Below are 11,103 nucleotides of genomic sequence, written 5' to 3'. Positions count from 1 at the left end.
TAAACTTAGGTCTAAGTTTTAGACCTAGATTCTAAAATGAGGACCCCATGCCATTTCAGATTCTTTTTTAGAAAAGAAAGCAGTACAGTCCTCTAGATGATGGATGGGGAAGTAGAAGGATTGAAAGGGCAGATGCCTGAGCTGACTTTTCAGAACTCAGGATGAAAGATGAGCGAGAGGACGGGGGAGGCACTTCCATGGGGAATTTCAGGCAGGGCAGGTGGAGAAGCTAGGTGAGAGGAAAGGGGTGGGAGTGTCAGCCTAAGGCTGTCTTCTGTGGTCCATGCTGAACGGAGCCGTGGCAGGTGGCACTGCCCTCTGCCTCAGTCCACGGGGGCTGCCATCGCAGAGGGCCACTGCCTGGGGGCTTGTCAACCACGCACACTGGTCTCTCACAGTTCTGGAGGCTAGACGTCCACGCTCAAGGCACCAGCCTAGTTGGATCCAGGCCAGAGCCCTCTTCTGGGTGTAGATGGTGGACTTGCGGGTCTTCTTGTGGTGGGAGGAGCAGGAACCTGTCTGGGGCCTGTGCCATGAGGGTACCGATTCCATTCACGAGGGCTCCACCCTCAGGATGTAGCACCTCCCTAAAGCCCCACCTCCCAATACTCATGTTGAGGGTCAGAATTTCAAGATGTGAATTGGGGGGCACCCACATTCAGCCCATAGCGCCTCCCCCTTCTGCCCCCTAGTTGATGCTGAGGTAACATCCCAAACAACACACAGGATCAACTCTCATGGCCACTCAGCCCTGGGGCCTCCTGTCCTTCAGGTCCTTCCTACTCCCCCCTCTATTCTCAGCAACCCTCAGGGGCTCTTTCACATATTGGCCTGGCTGGAATTAAAAGGGATTATGCTTATTCTGGAAACTCTTCCTTAGCAGTTCAAAAGGTTTAAGTATGTCTTGCCACTTGAATCATGTAAGAACTCCTTCATTTGGAATTCAACGTCTTTCTTCACAGTTGAGTGCCTGTCTTTGCTCTCATGAAGCCTCTGCTCCAATCACAAAGCAATCCTCGTCTCCTACCAAAGAGAGGAAGCTGCCCAGGGTGCAGTGGGCACAGAGCCGGGGTAGGAGGACCATCGCTCTTTCCAGGTGTAGATGGAACTTACAGGAAAGAATGGGTCGCGCCGGTGTGTACAGCCTGAGCAGGTACAAAATCTAAAGGAAGGTGGGGAAGAAGGAAGCAAGATCGTTCACATTTGAAGAAGCAGAGAGAGAGTCACTGACTAAAGAAGCACGATTGCAGGTGTGTGTGTGCGAATTTCTGGGACGATGGGCTTCATGAAGCCTGGCCCTCTTCATGAGGTAATCGGCGGTCTCTGTTCTTTATTTTTCTTTCGTATCATAACCCTATGTTGTTTCTCTGATTTAAATTCGTTCGTATACACAGGAAAAGAATATTAGCTTGTATAGACCCCATTGGTTCATATCCAGTTTCCCCTAGCAAGTTAATAACATGAAGGGATTATGGTCAGGTAACAGCAGGATTACAGATAAAGACATCAGCAATATAGAAAGACCATAAGGGAACAAAACAGCACTTCAGGGTAAGGAACCTGTGCCTTGGTCTCTGTTTTTCCATTATAAGATATCCCAGGAAACTCAAGGATGGACAGAGGAGCAGCCAGGCAATTTCTCCCCGTGTTCAAATACTGATGGAGAGGGCTGCCCCTGAGTGATAGTTTCCATGTTGATGGAATGGTCTCTATTAGAAGTAAATGTCTTCGAAGCCCTGCAAGTCTGAGGACCTGCGAAGACGCACAGGTGGTGGCTCTACGTGGTGATGCCCAAAGACGGGGCTAGACCTCACTTAGGATCATTGCTGCTTTAATCAGGGCTCTGGAGCTGAAGTTACCATCGGCTTAAAAGAGTTGGTGCTGACCTTCTTTTCCTCATAAGCCCTGTGTTTTCTCGTCCATGATTTTGCAGAATATGACATTTTTCAGAATGCATGTAGTTTTATAACAGGAGTACCTTACATTATTTTATGATGCTACAGGTAAACATTATTCCAACTCCCAGGGGTCTCTACTGACAGCCGTAACTTTAAATGGTTTTAATAATCTGAATTCTGAGTTAAAATTGTGGATCCCTCTGAGATGTTGTGAGGTTATATGGTGGGCATCCCTCGACTCACTTTTTTTGCCTGTAGGAAAAAGGTCAGGCCTGGGGTCAGTGAATGTGATCTCCCAGATTCACTGAGCAAAGCAGATGGGAAGGAGCCAGGAAGGGGTCAAAGTGAATGCCTGAGGTTTTGGAGTATCCAGCTGATTGCATAGACTTGGGCACATTAGAGCCTTCTCACAAAACACAGGAAAACATCTAGTCTCTTACCTTGACTCAAATGTTGCAGAGGAAGTTTTATATTTTTCTTTTATTAATAGCTTATTTTTAAAAATCGATAATCATCTCTAGTTCATTACTGCTTTGCTGAAGTTCAAAGTAACCTTGAATGATCTCTCAGGACACCAAACACCCAGCAATCCCAACAGGCCACTTGATCTCAGGATATACAAATCTATCACTCTATTACAGCTGGAGATGCAGATGCCAAAGCCATAGGAAGATGGAGATAACGAGGCCAGGAGTCACGGACTGAGTGATTATGACCCTCTCCCCAGTGCCTACGCTGGAGCTGCTACCGCCAGCACAGCTGCATTTGGCAATGGGGTCTCTAAGGAAGTAATCAGGGTTACTCAAGTTTAAATGAGGTTCTAAGGGTGGGCTGTGATCTCATAGGTTTAGTCTCCTTATAAAAAGGGACCAGAACCTGCTCCTTAGCTCTCTCTCTCTCTCTCTCTGTACGTCCTGCCGACAAGCTAAGAGTCCTCACCAACAACTGAAACCAGGCCTTGATCTGGGACTACCAGTCTCTAGGACTATGAGAAAACAATTTTATACTGTTTAAGCCAGAGAGTCTGCAGCCGAAGTAGATGAGCACCCATATGGGCCAGGGAGCAACTCAGCCTGTGACGCTGGTGAGTTGCCCAAACTATATCCCTGACTCTGGTGCTAATACCTACCTTCCTTGTAGATATTCTAATTGCAAGGCATTTGGATGATGAAATGCTACTTCAGATTCCGAAGTAGAAATGCATACTCACTAAAAATATAAATAGTGTGTTAGTTTATAATCCTGCATTGCAAAATTTCCAACCTAAGGGTTTCTTTTGAAAATTAGCCTTTTAATGGGTATAATTCAGGAGTCTGTCTTTGACCATCTACAAATCAAAGTGCGATGCCATTTCCAGATGAATATGCTGCCATGGAAACATATGTGAGGTCACCACAAGAGCTCCATTGCCATGCGATATAGGGGGTATGGGTTTACATTTCTTGAATGATAGGTAACAGCCGAACATGCTTTGAATGGAAAGAGATAATGTTGTATACATAAAATGTGAGTAGCAGGTATTCATTGTTAATTATCTCATTTTTATTTACTGATTCCTAACTTTCTGAATGGAGAAAATATCTGGACATATGGCTATTGAGCTAATGGCTTTAAAACACTAATGTAATATTGATTTAATGCAGGTTTCTCAGAGGTTAAATATCCTGTGGCTTCTGCATAAACAGCATGAAACAGAACAAAATGCAAAATGCCACTTGATAAGAATCTTAATGTCTAATTACTTAAATTCAGAGACTTTGGAAGAAGTATACACACATTTGTTAACCAGTTGTGGCAAAATGCCTTTAATACCAACTACACAAATGCAGCCGTTCTACATCCTTTATCGGCCGCCGTAGTCCCTGTATATCGGATTTCCATGCCTCAGTTGCAAACATGGCAGGTTTTTCCTCCTTTTGTTCCAATGAATTCAGAACTTTGATATTCCACATCTTGACATTTGGCCCACTGAGAAAATGTACAAAACCTCAAGACATCCACAGCCCTCACTTCAGGAGCTATTTGTATGGGCAGATGCCTAAAATGGTTGTACTAGTTGCTGTCTTAATTATCACATAGAAAAATCCTAAAACGCAAAGGAGACATTACATCGAGCTCCTGAGTGCCCCGGGGGGTGCGGTGAAGCCTGAATCACCTTAAAAGCTTAAGTCACAGTCTGCCTCTGGTGTCTGGGGCCATGAGCAAGGCCCTTTGCTCTAAAGGAATTTATTCCCTGGATGAGCGTTTAGACACAAGACAAGAACATCAGCACGATTGATCTCACCCAGGATCATTCAGGAATCAACAGAAATCTGAAGAACACTTATGTCATGTATATGCCCTTTCAAGTCACATTTTTGAAATATTCTCAAGACAATTTAATTTCCTTAAAAAGCAGTCCCTTGCTTCTTTCTATCTTTTATTTATGATTGTATCTGACAGACAGAAGCTCAGATATCAGATTATTATGTTGCAGCTTAGTTATTTGTCAAAATATATTCTTTCTTACCCTTCATATTACCTTCAAGCTGTCTTGCATGGGTTACAAGCAAAATTAAAATATGGTGGTTCAAGAAAAGTTATAAAGACAAACATTCTCCATGAAACAAAATAATTCAATAACACATTTGGATGTGTGTGTGTGTGTGTGTGTGTGTGTGTGTGTGTGTGTCTGTATACATCTATTTACTGACAGTATGTAGATCTATTTATGGACAGATCTACATGTCCTCAACTTGTAGAAAGCTGTGGCAGGAAGAGACAGAAATGGTGAGACCATTTTCTTTTTATTGCATGTTTAAAAAAAAAGGAATATTAATATAGATGTTACCTAGAACTTGTGGTGGTGATTTCAAAATATTACAAGTATAAAAATCATTATGTTGTACACCCAAAACTAATACAATGATATATTGTCAATTACATTTCAGAAAAAAAGCCAACAAAAAATGATTCAGATTATCTCCATACTGGAAACCATGTCAGATTGGTGAAAACAAGCCTAAGTGTATATTTTACTGCCAAATACCTGATGTATACTTCAAAAATACCAGCAATTTTCTAGGAAGATAGACGTTGCTTAACCATATGGTTTAATAAATATTCTGTTATTGTGAAGCAACGTTCTCCATGTTAGCTTTTGTTATTTGATCAGTCTGTTTATATACACAAAAAAGCATGGGAAAGTGGAGAAAAAAATCCAGGAAATTCATAGAAACTCAAAAAGAGGTGAAGTCAACAGAGTAACTTTGGCAAAACGGTAGACTGGGCAGCTCCAAACTCCCCTCCCCCACAGAGAAAAGGAGAAGCAAGCCGAAACCCAACCCACTGTGTCAGGGCTCTGGAAAACAGCCAACTGTTTACTGCAATCAGGCAAATGTTGAATCAAAGACGAGGCAACTTGAAAATGGTGGGAAGCTTTGTGCCATTTTCAGTTGCCCTAGGTGCACCTCCCTCCCTGGCTCGCAGGAAGTCTTGAGGTGCAGCGTGCATTCTTCACGTGGGATCCTGGTCTCTGGCGTCAGAGGGAGCAGAGCCTCTGCACAATGCATCATGCTTGTCTGTCCTAATCTGTCTGGGGTTACCTGAAGGATTGATGCAAGCCTTTCATTTCTGCTTCACCTAACACAGAACCCACTCGGGGCAGAAAAGTGACAGACGTTGCTCAGAAACACTGCATGGTAAAGCAAGACCTGGACCCACATGGGGGCAAAAGATAATGGTTGAGACATACAGTTGACCTCAGAGGCCTGGAGAGAGTTTCTTGGGGGGAAATTTGGCCATCCAAAAGCACCCATGTGTACTGGGGGAATTTAGAAAGCCACAGACAAATACCAGGGACAGGATGAGTGCTCACAAAAGAGCTGAGCAGATCCCCTGCTGATCTATAGGCTCAGCACCAGTGACAAAGTCAATCTACAAAAAGAGAGAGAATTCTTCTGTTTGTTTTGGTTTTGTTTTGCTTAGCTTTTTGCTCTTGGAATTGAAGGTAGTTTTTATCTTAACATTGCATTAGTTGAGCAAAGGGACAGCTTTCAACCGTCAGGAAGAGAAACAGCTAGGAAGAGAGTAAATTTGATTTACAGAGTCACCAGAGAATAATATTCTAGTGTCTAGTTTTCAACAACACAAAATTACAAAGCGTACGATGAAATAAGAAAATATGGCCCATGCCAAAGAGAAAGAAATGGGCAGAAACCATCCCTGAAAAAGCCTAGACATTGGAGTTACTGGGCTAAGACTTTAACTCAACTCTATTAAATATTTTCAAGAATTTAAAGAGAGCCATAGGCAAAGAAGTAAAGTAAACCAGTAAGAATGATGGATGAAAAATGGGAATATCAATAAAGAGGTAAAAATCATGAAGAGGAACCAGGTAAGAATTCAGGCACTGAAATGTACAATAATGAAAATGAACAATTTATAAGAAAATGTCAACAATTGATTTGATTAGGCTGAAGAAAGGATCAGTGAACTCAAACATTGGAAAATGGGAATTATCAAGCCCGAAAAGCAGAATGAAGAAAGAACGAAGAAAGCTGAATGAACCCCAAGGGTTTTGTGGGTCGCCATCCAGAAGCCCAACCTGTGGGGGTCCCGGGAGAAGGGACAGAGAAAGAAGTAGAGAAATCATTTGAAAAAAAAATAATGCAATTTTCCAAACTTGTTGAAGGAAATGAATCACACGTCCAAGGAGCTCAAATGAACTCCAAGCAGGATCTAAATCAAGACACCTACACCAAGACATGTTGTAGACGAACTGTTGAGAGACGATGACCAAGAAAGGGTCCTGATTGTATGTCGGAAACTATTTTATGCCGTATGTCAACTCACTGGAATGTAAAGATTTCATTTATTTATTCATGAGACACACACACACACAGAGACAGAGAGACAGAGAGACAGAGACACAGGCAGAGGGAGAAGCAGGCTCGATGCAGACAGCCTGATGTGGGATTTGATCCCGTGTCTCCAGGATCACATCCTGGGCCCAAAGGCCGGCGCTAAACCCTTGAGCCACCCAGGCGTCCCAACTACTTGGAATTTAAATAAACACTTACAAAGAGAAGGATCTTGAATCCCACAAGACCAAAGTGACTAGTCCCAATGATCCTCAATGATATTAATAGTTTATTTTTCATAACAAACCACGAGGCAATGGAAGTACTGACAGGGGAAAGATAAACCTGTCGACCAAGGATTGCAAATAAAAACTGCCTTTCAGAAATTAAAGAGAAATGATGACATTCTCAAATAAGCAAAAGCTGAGTGAGTCTTACCTTTAGAGCTACCCCACAAGCAATGCTAACAGGAGCCCCTCGAGCTGGAAGGAAAGAAGGCTGAACAGTAATTAAATATGAGCAGTAGGGCTAAATAAAGAATATTGGTGAAGGTCACCACCTAGGTAAATATAAAAAGTATAAAAAAGCTAATATTATGGCATTTTTGGTTTATAACTCCTCTTCTTCTCTGATTTAGAAGGCAAACACACGAACCAATATACTGTTTGTTTCGATGTTAGTGGGCGCCCAACGCAGAAAGATGTAACCAGTGAAAATACTAATTTAAAGGGGAAGGAACAGAGATGTTTGAAAGTGCAGTTATATAACTTTGACAAAAAGTTGGCATTATTCAAACTAGGCTGCTATAAGGGGATCGTATGAATTGCATCCTCAAGATAACCGCAGGAAAAAGGAAAAGGAAAAGAAGAGATTAAAATATACACCACACACACACACACACACACACACACACACAGGCATCAACTACATATGGAGAAAGGCAATAATAGAAGATAGAAAAAGAGGGAAAAGAAAAAATTAAGACACAGGAAAAAAATAGCTAAATGGTACAAGTGAATTTTTCTTACAAATTATTACTTTAAAAGTAAATAAACTAAACTCTCCAAATAAGGCAGAAGTTGGAAGAGTAAGTAAAAATATCAACATATCTCTTCTCTTATTCCTGAGGATATTTAGATGCAAAGGCACAATGAATCTGAAAATAAAAGGATGGAGAGAGACACGCTGTGCAGACAGTAACCCACCCCCACATGCACACACAGAGGGGTTATATTATCAGAAGGAACAGATTTCAAGTAAAATAAATCAATACAGACATACAGAATTACGTAAATAAGTAAAAGTGTACAAGTCACAAGTGTGTTATATATCGTTAAAGGTTTCAATCCATCAAGAATAGGTAACAGTGAATTACATGTGGCGAACAAGGGAGTCCCAAAAATCGCAAAGGAAAAAAAAATCCGACAGCGTTGAAGAGAGAAACAAAGAGTTTATAATAATGGTTGGATGCATCAATAGCCCATTTTCCATATGAGTAGAGCAACCAGAGAGGTCGGTGAGGGAAGAGGACGTGAACAGCCCCAGAGCACACATCTATTTTTATTTTAAAGACTTTATTTATTCATGAGAGACCGAGAGAGAGAGAGAGAGAGAGAGAGAGAGAGAGAGAGACACACAGGCAGAGAGAGACGAAGGCTCCATGCAGGGAGCCCGACGCAGGACTCGATCCCAGGTCTCCAGGATCAGGCCCTGGGCCCAAGGCAGCGCTAACCTGCCGGGCCACCCGGGGATCCCCGAGCGCACACCTTTCTAAATGCACAGGGAACGTTCACCAGAATAGACTGGTTATTTGTTAGGCTGCAGAACAAGTGCTAATCAATATTTTGTTTCTTTTTTTAAGAAATCCTACCAGATCATACCAAGTACTCTTTCCACCCCCCGTGCAAGAACACCAGAAAGGAGCAACAGAAGGAAAACTTCGTTAACTCGGTGGAAATTAAACGGCACAGGAACAACCAATCGGTGGGAGGAGAAATCACAAGGGAAATCAGAAAATACCTCGAGATGCATAGAAACAGAAAGGCAAACTTTGTGATTCAGCAAAAGCAGCGCTCAGATATGTAAATAGTTGGCAAGCCCAGGAGAGAGGCTGGGCGGTGGATCAGCAGGGAAGCGATTCTGTGGATCAAAGCCACAAGCACACATCTCCATCCCTATTCGGGTGGAAGCAACAGGAAAGGGGGGGGACGTGTTTGTGAGGAGCAGGAGAAAGAAGGTCCTCGTACCTTGTAAGATGTGTGGCAGCGGCGGAACATGTCTCGGAAAGTCGAGCAGAGTCACCGCACTCCAGAGGCTGGGGCAGGGGCTTCCCAGGCGGTGGGCACCCAAGGCCCAGCAGCATCGCCGCCCGGGCCACACGGAGGCCAGCCTGGGGCCACTGAGGGCCAGCCTGGGGCCACCGAGGGGCCAGTCCAGGGACACAGAGGGGCCACCCCGGGGACACTGAGGGACCAGCCCAGGACCACTGAGGGACTAGCCTGGGGCCACCGAGGGGCCAGCCTGGGGCCACCAAGGGACCAGCCCGGGGCCACCGAGCGACTAGCCCAGGGTCACTGAGGGACAGTGGGACAAGGCTCGAAGGGCCCGCGGGACAGCAGAAAATCCGCACGGACGCAAAAGGAAGCGATGGGGCCCAAGGCACCTGCCGACGCGGCCTCCACCTGGTAAACCCGCCGCCCTCCCACCCCAAGCAAACACGGCGGGTCCCTTGCGGTGTTTACACGGGGGGTCGTCAGTGGATTTCAAGAAGTGAACCGACCCTGCCCCCATTTCTTGGGCCTGTCACACACTTCCTCAAGGGCTGCTGCTGCAGGGTTGGGTTTGACTGTGGTCTGTAAATCCGAGGAAGGGTGTCTAACACATGCCCCTGCACCTGCGCCTGCACCCATGCCTGCACCTGCACACTTAGTTGCACCAAGGTTGTAACTTCTCGTGCATCACAACAGATCAATGTCAACTGTGAACAAATAGTGACCAACGGTGACTTCATCAACAGTGGGCTTCCCAGTGCTAGGACAGTATCCTAACCCCTCTGGACATAACCGCCCCCGAGACCCAAGAGTTCCCCAATCCGTTGATCGGTTGCCTGGTGAAAACAGCCCAGCTGTGGGAAGGGAGGCCCGGAGCATTGTGGGCTGGTGAGGGATGAGCGTGCACGCAGCTGGGGGGCTCCTGGGCATGAGGTCCCACCTCGGGCCCCACCCCGGTCCTTGGGTAACTGCCCCAAGGTGGTTCCCTCCCTCTGGGTTCAGGCTTTGTGAGAGCACCTGAAGGCTTCACTCCCTCTTCCACCTTGACTTCGATATCTGGCTCCTCAGCGCCCTGCAGTGTGGTTGGGGAGGAGGAGCAGGAGCCAGCGGCCTCGCACCGCTTCCTAAAACCTCCTGAAACGTCACCGCTCAGCAGCTTGACGGGACACCGCACAACCTCCAAAGTCCTCCCTCCACAATTGTGATCACTTCCCCAGCCCTAATAGCTGACCTTGAAGACACATGATTTTGAGCCACTCCCACTGATGTTTGAAGGTGTTGACAGTTTGGAGCACCTGAGCATGAGTGTATCCAACGTGAGGCCCACACAGCAGGTGGTTTGGATACCTGGCGATGATCAGGGTCTGGGGCAGCCAAGTGGCCGTGAATCCGCAGAGAAAATGGTGTAGCAAGTGTATTTAAAGGTTCTCTGGTAAGTGCGTGATTGCCACTTAAGCTCTGACTATATCACAAAGGGGGTATTTGTGCCTACAAACAAGGGAAGGAGGGATCTCTTAAATGTGTTCACCTGTTTGTCAAATTTATGAAACAGTCTTTTGATTCCAGGATAAAATGACTGTAAGGGATACCTATTTTTACATACTATATATATATATATATATATATATATATATATATGCTTATATTTATGTATTATAACCATTATGTCAATGCATTACATATACTTAAATATGATATAGAAAATTATATATATTATTATATAATATAATTTTATATAATATATCTAATTTTATATATTATATAATAATATAATTTTATATAATATATCTAATTTTATATATTATATAATAATATAATTTTATATAATGTATCTAATTTTATATATATTATATAATAATATGATTTTATATGTCTAATTTTATATATATTATTATATAATGATTATAATATATAATTATATATTTATAGATATATATTTTTATAAATTGTATGATTGACACTAATGATCATAATTAATATGTCATGTCTCCACGGTTTACAATACATGATGGGCTGGTCCACGTTTTAGACAGTTCTTCAGTAAAGAGAGCTGTTTAACTTCGTTTAAGCCAGCATTTACCAAATTCCCTAACC

The 11,103-nt window shown here is 43.7% G+C and overlaps 1 long non-coding RNA gene across 1 annotated transcript; it reads left to right on the top strand.

Annotated features, from left to right (window-relative positions):
• The first annotated feature begins 183 nt into the window (after window positions 1–183).
• LOC112934479 (uncharacterized) lies at window positions 184–10,587 on the top strand. Its single transcript, XR_003237958.2, has 3 exons — window positions 184–1,309; window positions 2,824–2,982; window positions 8,601–10,587. It is a non-coding gene; the product is annotated as an uncharacterized lncRNA (long non-coding RNA).
• Window positions 10,588–11,103: the final 516 nt, after the last annotated feature.

This window comes from Vulpes vulpes, chromosome 7 (assembly GCF_048418805.1).
Source record: "Vulpes vulpes isolate BD-2025 chromosome 7, VulVul3, whole genome shotgun sequence".
In the NCBI taxonomy this organism is placed as follows: Eukaryota; Metazoa; Chordata; class Mammalia; order Carnivora; family Canidae; genus Vulpes; species Vulpes vulpes.
Note: the sequence above shows the minus strand (reverse complement) of the source record. Positions and strands in the feature narration are given on the sequence as shown.